Source organism: Electrophorus electricus, chromosome 20 (assembly GCF_013358815.1).
Source record: "Electrophorus electricus isolate fEleEle1 chromosome 20, fEleEle1.pri, whole genome shotgun sequence".
NCBI lineage: Eukaryota > Metazoa > Chordata > Actinopteri > Gymnotiformes > Gymnotidae > Electrophorus > Electrophorus electricus.
In genome coordinates, this window is record NC_049554.1 from 917,501 (window position 1) to 927,500 (window position 10,000).

Sequence of the window (10,000 nt, forward strand, 5' to 3'; positions counted from 1 at the left end):
GTGGCTACCAATTTAAAATAAAATTAAAGGAAAAGAATGTATAATTTTGTCCTGTTTTTAGTGATGTGCTTTGACAGTAAAATAAAATTATATCTAGGACTTCCTGAATCAAAATGAAATCTTTTTACAGTAATTGTGAGCAGCCATGCAGATGCATGTAGTCATAAGAAAAAACCTCAAGTACCCATAGTTATTTTAATATGAATGCATCCATAAGCGCTCATATGAGTACATTTGCACACGTTTGACACTGTGAGGCTCGGAAGACAGAGCGGCTGAAGAAGTTGAAACTGCCTTTTATTTTTCTGGTAACAGTTAGCAGTGTTTGTGCTTTGAGCTCTGCTAGCTACCCCATGGCACTGTTCCACCACAGAAACTACAGCATTAATTTGCCTCGCCTAGTCCGCAGTGCTGGTTGTGCTGTGTGTTGCAAAGCCTAATTGAGTATCATGGCCAGGTACCCCCAGGGATGGCACAGGTAAAAAGCTTGCCATCTGTTTGGCGGAAGGTACACAGAGCTACTGAGGTCCAGCTCCCTCAGGTGTGAATGCACACAGGATTCAAGTCCAGTTTTCTCAAGTGTGAATACACACTAGATTGAGGTCCAACTCTCAGGTGTGAACACACACTGGATTCAGGTCCAGCACTCTCAAGTGTGAAAACACACTACATTCATGTCCAGCTCTCTCAGGTGTGAACTCACACTGGATTCAGGTCCAGCACTCTTAAATGTGAACACACATTGGATTCAGGTCCAACACTCTCAGGTGTGAATGCACAATGGATTCAGATCCAGATCAGATTGAGATCCAGATCTCAGGTAGTATAACTGCCTCCTTTACAGATCTTAATAATAAGGCAGTTTCTATGTAGATTGTATTTGTACTGTTAATGTCACACTGCTACAGATACACTCCCAGGGTTAAAAATACACATGAAAAACACCAGACATTTTGTCTCACCATTTTTTTCTTAGGTGGTAGTAATATCACTCAAATTCTCAAGGGAAAAGTACCTTTGCTTTACATTGCTGATGGCCAAATGTGTAACCGAAATATTGTATTAGGATTACCACTTACAGTTGCAGTAAAGATTGTAAGTGAAATGTCCAGTAATTTTCTAAACCAAAGTATTAAACTGAAGTAGCGAATTTAATTCTAATCTAATCTAATCTAATCTAATCTAATCTAATCTAATCTAATCTAATCTAATGTTTCCCAATATTTCCAATATAATCTTTCACAATTACTTGTGCAAGTTTAAACCCTGAACTTCATGAATGAAATCTTGACATAATTAATATAAAAAGGAACAGTCAGGTGTGGCGAGAGCACTAAGTTACTAAACGCAGTGGCGAGCGCTGAACCAATAGAGGGAGGCTTTTTGCTATCTGTTTTCATTTCTATGGTGAAAATCTTATTCTGTTTATGTATTTTAAATGCACTTAATATGATAAAATGGAAAATATCTCAAATTTAGCTCATCCTTCTTTCAAGGTGATTTAATATTAGCATTTTTAATTCCTCTCTTTTTTAACGCAACGCAAGCTCAACCATAAAGCAAACCAAAGTTCGCCGAAATGCGATAACCGCGGATTGCAGTTGCAAATTTGCATCTCCAGATGTCAGTATTTAAAGGAGCGCCGCGTTTGTATTCCCGAGGATGAATGCAAGGTACCGTTTCAACCGGTGACCGTCACACGAGACTGCTAGATTAGCGCTAAAACCGGCGTCTTGCGTTTTTAAAGTGCATATAGGTAGCCAGTATTCGCTGTAACACACTTGGTATAATATTGCTTACCCACGCCGATCTCAGGTCCTCGGCACAAAATACAAAAAGGATAAACGAGGTCACCTTAATATAATCGAAATTAGAGACAGTAAAAAAGACATGGATATCGCGAAAGTTGCGAGAGAAAAGCAAGCACCCCACGCAAAGTCCAAGCCACAGGGATGACGTTGGAGACTGTCTGCGCCTACGTGTCGTGCCTGGAGGATTGCGAGCTCGGTTCATTCATTCAGACTTCGCTCCATCGGCTGCATGCGAGTTAGTGGCTGGACATCGCCTCTTTCCAATACAGCCCGCAGAATGTCATAGCTGCGGAATACAGTGGAAGCATATAACGGTCCTTGGCTGAAGCGCTTTTAGATCACAATCTGAGAGTGACCGCATCTTTTGCATGAACTGGTCGGCCGTTTGACTAACTAAATGGACATCTTTGCGTTGTGAAGGTTGAAAGCGAAACATCTCTGCACTCCTGAATCCTCCAGAGTTTGGTACAAAGACAGGTAAGATGTTTTTTTTTCTTTAAGATTTTTCTTAAATAGATTAAAATAGATTGAGATATCATGATAAAAATGTAATAGAATTGCGCGTTGCGTTTTTATCCATAGTTTTTATGAATGGGGACATGTCATACATAAGACCCTGAATAAATGTGTGGCTGATTGTACTGTACTCCTACCGTACCGGTTTAATGAACGAGTTCCTGTGTCGCGATATAAAAGTATGATTAACTTCATCAAAGGAAAACCACCAATGTAGCACATATATTACAACGCAGTATATTTGCATTTCGCATTCGGTTTCATTGCATTGTGAATGTTAAACCAAACGAGGTTTGTTAAATGTTGACAACTTTTTGGAGAATGTAGCGCACATTTTTGTGAACGTATTGTTTCCTTCATAATGTAAACGTCACGGGCTGTCTGGCCGTGCTTTACAGTGCAGTTTTGCAGTTCCATTGTCACGCTTTACTGAAATGGGAAGAGACTTGCTCTGTTTTACGCGCTTGTGTAGCGAGAATAAGCGCTATTCCCATCCGCCGTGCGCGCTTATCTGGCATGCCAGTTCTGCAGCGTTTCCTCACATGGTCAGCCCAGATCTGCACGGCTCTATTCCAGCAGATCGGTCCTCCTCTGGAGCCGGTAATCCCTTCTATTATCGCAAGAGCGCGACTGCCGCTGTACGGGAAATGAATAAGGAGACAGAAGCCTGCGACTGCGCCGGGGAGACCGTTGAGTCTATTTGAGTGCGGATCGCTGCTGACTGGCGTTGGATTTCCTTTCATTAAGTGGGTGTTAAGATGACTGTGTGTCCATAGATCAAGTACTACAGCCAATAGGGGCCGTGATGGATCGTGATTCTCTTATAGGAAACTGGTTTACTGTTCATTACTGAGTTTATTCCCCAAAGCCCCCTTTGCTTGCCCTGAATGAGCGTTCATCTGCACTGATCTTAACAGCAGCCAGGGATGGAATATGTGAAAAGGAGACAAAGATGAATATGGTGTTGGTAGTGGCGGTCATGAGGACGATGGTGTGAGGATGATGAAGGGAGATTATGAGGATGAAGATAATGCACTTAAGGTGATGACCATCACTCCCACACATAGAAAATCAAACTGAATCACATACATGGAATGAGAGTACTCAGACGGGGTATGCGTGTGTTGGCACAGAATAACAGTGGTTGTCACTATTCTGTTTCCAAATAGATATCCAGGTTAATGGTTCAAAACTTGTGATAACTAACTCTGTAATGACGGCATTAAACTGCAATCCAGTTCAATTATGAACGTGAGAATGACTGGATTGCAGGGTTCGTTTTTGCAAGGACTCTTTGCAGCAAAGTGAAAGGTGCCCACATAAGATGTAAAACCCTGACACTTGACTGCGAAGCTAAAAATGAGCCGGTCCCTTCCTACTAAGAAGCATTGTACGAAACCTGAACTGAGCATGATTTGTGCCTCAGGTACACCTCAACTCAAACCAGCACCCCGAAGAGGCAGTGAGACACGGCTCAAGACTCTTCTCTGAGGTGGAATGGATTTTCACTGCCTGTCTGAACAACTGTGATTGTCTGATCACTAGAGTGACTAATCGGTCTCTAGTCTTGCTCTTAGTCATTTTAATAATGCTAATAATTACAAACCAACACAGAAAAAAGCTCTCTTGTCCATTGTGTTTTTTTTCTTGTCTGAAAGAGGTCTTTAGTTTTATCATGTGCTCACATCCCTTTCTAGTTGTTCTAGCATAAGGAAAAGTTCCATGGAGGTAACAAAGCTCGTCTGTAAGTCACTCCAGACAAAAGGAGTGAAAGGAAAATTTGTGAAGGCTGCCATATAAACGCAGAGCTCAGATAGCACTTGGAGTCGGATGCATAGAGCTCAGATAGCACTCGAGACTGCACCCTTTGCTATTATAGTAAAGCTCACCATTTTTACACTGTTACAGTAGCTGCATTGATGACAACAGGTGGGCAATGCACCAGTGTCATGAACAACTCGCCGTACTCAGGCCCTGCCTGCCAGGTTCTGTATTCTTTGACATCATTGCATATGAGTGACATCATTGGCCTTTTCCTCAGGGCACAAATGTTAACAAATGTTAGCTGTTGCATCATCTTCAGGTTGCTTCGCTGCCTGCCTGTCATCGCACAAGCTGCCCTACAACTCTGTCCCATGGCCCCAGCAAGCCATCAGAGGTGTCCCTCCTACCTGCCCCAAGCACTAGAAATGCCCCAGCCGCTCCTCTAACATCTTTGCTGCTCTGTCGCCTGTCCTGGTCATAAAGTTTGGGTATCTTTTTTTGATCAGTACATATTAATACATAACACACATAACACATAATTGTATTCTTGGTTAATGGGAGTAAAGGTTGGTAGATCCATTGATTCTAGAAAGCCACTTTTAGGGGAAATGAAAAGCCAAGGCATGTGCAAAGAATACTACATCAATATGAGCACTGCTCCTTCCACCTTCACAGCCAGCCTGGTTACTGTGCTCAGCGCAGGCAGCCAAGATTCACCATCTTGTGATTTGGCCTCTGCATTTGTGTCATTACTATTTATTCACTTTGGCTTAGGTGATGTGTTCAAAAAGGGAAGAAAAACCCCCGTGGCAGTAATGGGTTATGTGGATCAAAGCGGAGGGCTCTTGCACTAGCCCTGTGTTCTGTGATGTAAGCTGCTGCTCCAGTCATGCAGCAGACCTGCAGTTAGCATCACGGTCCCACGCCTTTAGCCTGAGAGCCTCCACCTGCCTGTTTCTGTCTGTCAGTTTAGCCTCCAACCGCTGTCTTCATCTGTCTTATCTGGGTGTGTTTGTGTGTGTGCCTGCACGTTTGTGTCCGTGCGTGCATGTGTGTGCGTGTGTTTGTGTGCATGCGTACGCGTGTGTGCGTGTGCGTGCATGCGCGTGCGTGCATGTGCGCGTGCATGTGCGCGCGCGTGTGTACGTGCGTGCGTGTGCGTGCGTATGTGCGTGCGTGCATGTGCGTGCGTGTGTGTGCGTGCACGTGTGCGTGCGTGTGTGTGTGCGTGCGTGTGTGTGTGCGTGCGTGTGTGTGTGCGTACGTGCGTGCGTGTGTGTGGGCAGTCTTATACCGTGGTCACAGAGGAGAGTAGATAAAGGTGCTCTCTGGCCCCTCGGCAGAAGATAACATGCACACACACCATCTCTCTGGGCACAGAGGGAAGAAAAGCAATTACTACACCAGAGAGAGAGCGAGAATGAGGGAGGGAGAGAGAGACATACACAGAGGGAAAGAGTAAGAAATATGGGGAAAATGAGACTGAGAAAGTAAGAGACAAAGAGAGAGAAATAAAGAACTAGGGCAGGGTGAGCGATCATAAGATAAACTGAGAGATCAGATGTGAGACTTCAGTGCAGTCCAGACCACATAAAGTTCTTAAAGCAAAGTGCTTCTGAATTTCTAGGAGGTGCAATCAACTGGTATATATTCAAATTCAGAAGCACTTTACTTGAAAACTCCTGTTTCTCTGGAGACCTTGTGTACGTCACTACAATTTTGAAAATCTCTCTGTCTGTCTGTCTGTCTGTCTGTCTGTCTATCTGTCTGTCTATCTATCTATACACATCTTTTCCAGCTCTTCTCTCAACTGTTGGTATTTTTTTTTAAAATATTGCAAAATTGTTTAAAGGTAACAGCCATGCCTGCTATTGCAAAGCAACTAAAATGTCTGATCAAATAAATAATAAATGCGCTCCTACAGTGAATGTTCTATTGCTTAATTTGTTTATCAACTGAAATCAAAGACATACTGGACAGGAAGTACAATGTCAAACTAATTTAGTGTATAAATGATATACATGTGCGCATGCATGCGCACGCAGACATACACTCACACACATCTTTCCTTAGTCTGTGAGATGCACAGCTGAACTCATCATAGGAGAGACCTCTTTCTCTGAGACTGATTCATTCTGATTGCTTACACACCATAGCCCTGAGGAGGACTGTCTGTGTGTTTGCGTGTGTGTGTGAATGGTAATTGAAAGAGCATGTGCATCTGTGAATGAGGGGACACAGGCAGAGGGTGTATGCATGTGTGTCTGTTTAAATGAGAAAAATGTGTGTTGGCGTGGTTTTAAAGATTAAAAAAACAAAGAAAATGTGTTTGTTGCGGCACAAAAGCAGTTGTGAGTCTAGAACAGACCCATCTTGAAAATGCTGGTCTGTGTATTCTGTGGCCTCTCGTACACGTACATCCACACACGTACACACACGCACGCACACACAGAGAGCACCTAGTGGTCTAGCCTCTAATCACTCTATTGTTAGAGAGGCTGGCAGTGCTGCTCTGTAGCGTAAATGTCAGGGTGATATTTCATTCAGCCTTACATAGCCTATAGGCAGCTTATAGAGAAACCTGCTCCATATCACTTAAGGTCAAAAGACTTAATGATTAAATAGGGAGCGAAGCGCAGTCTTGGGTAGGAATGAATTCCACATGTCCTCCAGTTCCTGTCCGTACGGTTCGTCTCAACCGTGAATGGATCTGCGTTTGTTCGGCGATGATGTCACACTGCTGCTCGTAAAGGCTGCAGTGTATAAATGAGTAACTACGTCCTGTAGCTGTGATATGGTGAGAGCGAAGAGTTGGACACTCACCCTTACTCTGAGGCTTGGCGTGCTTCTCTGTTTGATGTGAAAAAGAGAGAACAAGGGAGAGGCACACAGAAATGATCCGAGAGACGGACAAAAAGAGAAACAGAAAGGGAGACAGGGCAGGAAAATGGAGAGACGGAGAGAAGAAGGGGAGATGTTTGGGAGGAGGAGTACATGATGGGGTGGAGAAATGTTGACAGCACCAAGCTTCGTGTGGACTTTACAAGCAGATGGCACTTTTGGCAGGACCTAGGTTGGCATCCTTCAGTGTGGCATAAAACAAGCGCACGTGCACACACACACAAATGCAAATACATATGTACACACACACACACACACACACACACAAATATACATCCATATGTTTGCGTGCACACACAGATGCTCAAACACATGCACACCGTAGTGTACAGTGTAAACGCATTAGATATGTCATTTTCACAGATGCACTCTGGTTTCTGGGTCCTGGCAGGGGCCGCGAAGCGTGGCGTGGAGCCACTGACATCACACAGATGGAAGGAGTGAGGGAGGGAAAGAGACAGGGAGAGGAAGAGGGGAAGAAAGAGGAAACGACACACGTGGAGCACCAGTTGGCGAAAGCTAGGATGGCAAGAATGGCCAAAGAGAAGGAACGAAATGAAAAGGTGGAAAGAAAGAAAGGGTATACAGCAGGGTATACACACAGAGACCACCCATGGAATGTTCCAGACCTCTGCAGCAATAGAGCAGGTGTTCAGCACACTGTAGATTTTAGCTGAAGGTGTGGCTGTCATATTCCTTAGGCGCTGTTGGCTTGAACAGCATGTAGAGAGTGAGGGAGGAATGGTGAGGTGGCTGTGAAGGTGGCAGCTTCTCTCTCTCTGTGTAGGCTGCAGCTGGGGTAGGTGGCAGCTTCTCTCTCTGTGTAGGCTGCAGCTGGGGTAGGTGGCAGCTTCTCTCTCTGTGTAGGCTGCAGCTGGGGTAGGTGGCAGCTTCTCTCTCTGTGTAGGCTGCAGCTGGGGTAGGTGGCAGCTTCTCTCTCTGTGTAGGCTGCACCTGGGGTAGGTGGCAGCTTCTCTCTCTGTGTAGGCTGCAGCTGGGGTAGGTGGCAGCTTCTCTCTCTGTGTAGGCTGCAGCTGGGGTAGGTGGCAGCTTCTCTCTCTGTGTAGGCTGCAGCTGGGGTAGGTGGCAGCTTCTCTCTCTGTGTAGGCTGCACCTGGGGTAGGTGGCAGCTTCTCTCTCTGTGTAGGCTGCAGCTGGGGTAGGTGGCAGCTTCTCTCTCTGTGTAGGCTGCAGCTGGGGTAGGTGGCAGCTTCTCTCTCTGTGTAGGCTGCAGCTGGGGTAGGTGGCAGCTTCTCTCTCTGTGTAGGCTGCAGCTGGGGTAGGTGGCAGCTTCTCTCTCTGTGTAGGCTGCAGCTGGGGTAGGTGGCAGCTTCTCTCTCTGTGTAGGCTGCAGCTGAGGTAGGTGGCAGCTTCTCTCTCTGTGTAGGCTGCAGCTGGGGTAGGTGGCAGCTTCTCTCTCTGTGTAGGCTGCAGCTGAGGTAGGTGGCAGCTTCTCTCTCTGTGTAGGCTGCAGCTGGGGTAGGTGGCAGCTTCTCTCTCTGTGTAGGCTGCAGCTGGGGTAGGTGGCAGCTTCTCTCTCGGTGTAGGCTGCAGCTGGGGTAGGTGGCAGCTTCTCTCTCGGTGTAGGCTGCAGCTGAGGTAGGTGGCAGCTTCTCTCTCTGTGTAGGCTGCAGCTGGGGTAGGTGGCAGCTTCTCTCTCTGTGTAGGCTGCAGCTGGGGTAGGTGGCAGCGTCTCTCTCTGTGTAGGCTGCAGCTGGGGTAGGTGGCAGCTTCTCTCTCTGTGTAGGCTGCAGCTGGGGTAGGTGGCAGCTTCTCTCTCTGTGTAGGCTGCAGCTGGGGTAGGTGGCAGCTTCTCTCTCGGTGTAGGCTGCAGCTGGGGTAGGTGGCAGCTTCTCTCTCGGTGTAGGCTGCAGCTGAGGTAGGTGGCAGCTTCTCTCTCTGTGTAGGCTGCAGCTGGGGTAGGTGGCAGCTTCTCTCTCTGTGTAGGCTGCAGCTGGGGTAGGTGGCAGCGTCTCTCTCTGTGTAGGCTGCAGCTGGGGTAGGTGGCAGCTTCTCTCTCTGTGTAGGCTGCAGCTGGGGTAGGTGGCAGCGTCTCTCTCTGTGTAGGCTGCAGCTGGGGTTGTGGCAGCATCTCTCTGCTGGGTTTGCTCGTTTCAGGGGCCACAGTCCATCAGCTCACTGCTCATATTTACTCTAGTGATTAAATATAAATCCTGATCCAGCTGCCAGCAGCTCTCTCTCTGTCTCTCTCTCACTCTCTCCCCCTCCTGTTCTCTCTCTCTCTCTGTCTCTCTCTCACTTTCCCCCCTCCTGTTCTCTCTCTTTCTGTCGCTCTCTCTCTCTCTCTCTCTCTCTCTCTCTCTCTCTCTCTCTCTCTCTCTCTCTCTCTCTATCTCTCCATCCTGCTGTGTCTCTTTTTTCCCTCTCTCTCCCTTTTTGTCTTCCTAACTGTCTTCTTTTTGGTCTCTCTCACTCCATTTCCCTCTATCTCTTTCTCTCACTTCTCCCTCCAATTCTCTCCCTTTCTCTCTCTCTCTCCCTTTCTCTCTGTCCCTCCCCTGCGTCTCTTTCTGTCTATCTTTCTCACTGTCTCTCTTTTGGTCTCTAACTCTCCTTCCTCTCACTTCTCTCTCCAATTCTCTCCCTTTCTGTCTCTCTCTCTCAACCCAATTCAGCTCAATTCAGTGGTGCCAAAGCTTTGATTAAGAAATTAAGAACATTGCCAATAAAAGATAAAATGGACTTAAATCGCTAATTCATGTATTAGCAAATAGCAGTAAGTAATTTAGGTAAGGAATGTAGTGTATATTAATGCTGAACTGTTTCAGGACCAGCTGAGTGGGGGGCTGTTTTCTGGGCACTGCAGCGCTTTAGAATGATGATGGGAGTCTCTGTGTTGTAAATGTGTCCATTTTTTGATGCCCTTTTAAATATCTTTATTTATTAATGGATATCTGCCTAATTCTGCCTTGCCTAGTTTGTGATGTTCCTATGCAGTAGTTTTACAGAACTGTGCATGAAAGTTCTCAAATGTTTGTCCCATTTGC

General features: G+C 46.1%; 1 protein-coding gene across 3 annotated transcripts in view; it reads left to right on the top strand.

The window, feature by feature from the left end:
• The first annotated feature begins 1,804 nt into the window (after window positions 1–1,804).
• LOC113583593 (plexin-A2-like) overlaps window positions 1,805–10,000 on the top strand; it is a 90,424-nt gene continuing 82,228 nt past the window's right edge. For all 3 annotated transcript variants that reach the window (XM_035520207.1, XM_035520208.1, XM_035520209.1), the window contains exon 1: window positions 1,805–2,288. The gene's annotated coding sequence lies outside the window, so the exon portion shown is untranslated. The remainder of the gene's footprint in view (window positions 2,289–10,000) is intronic.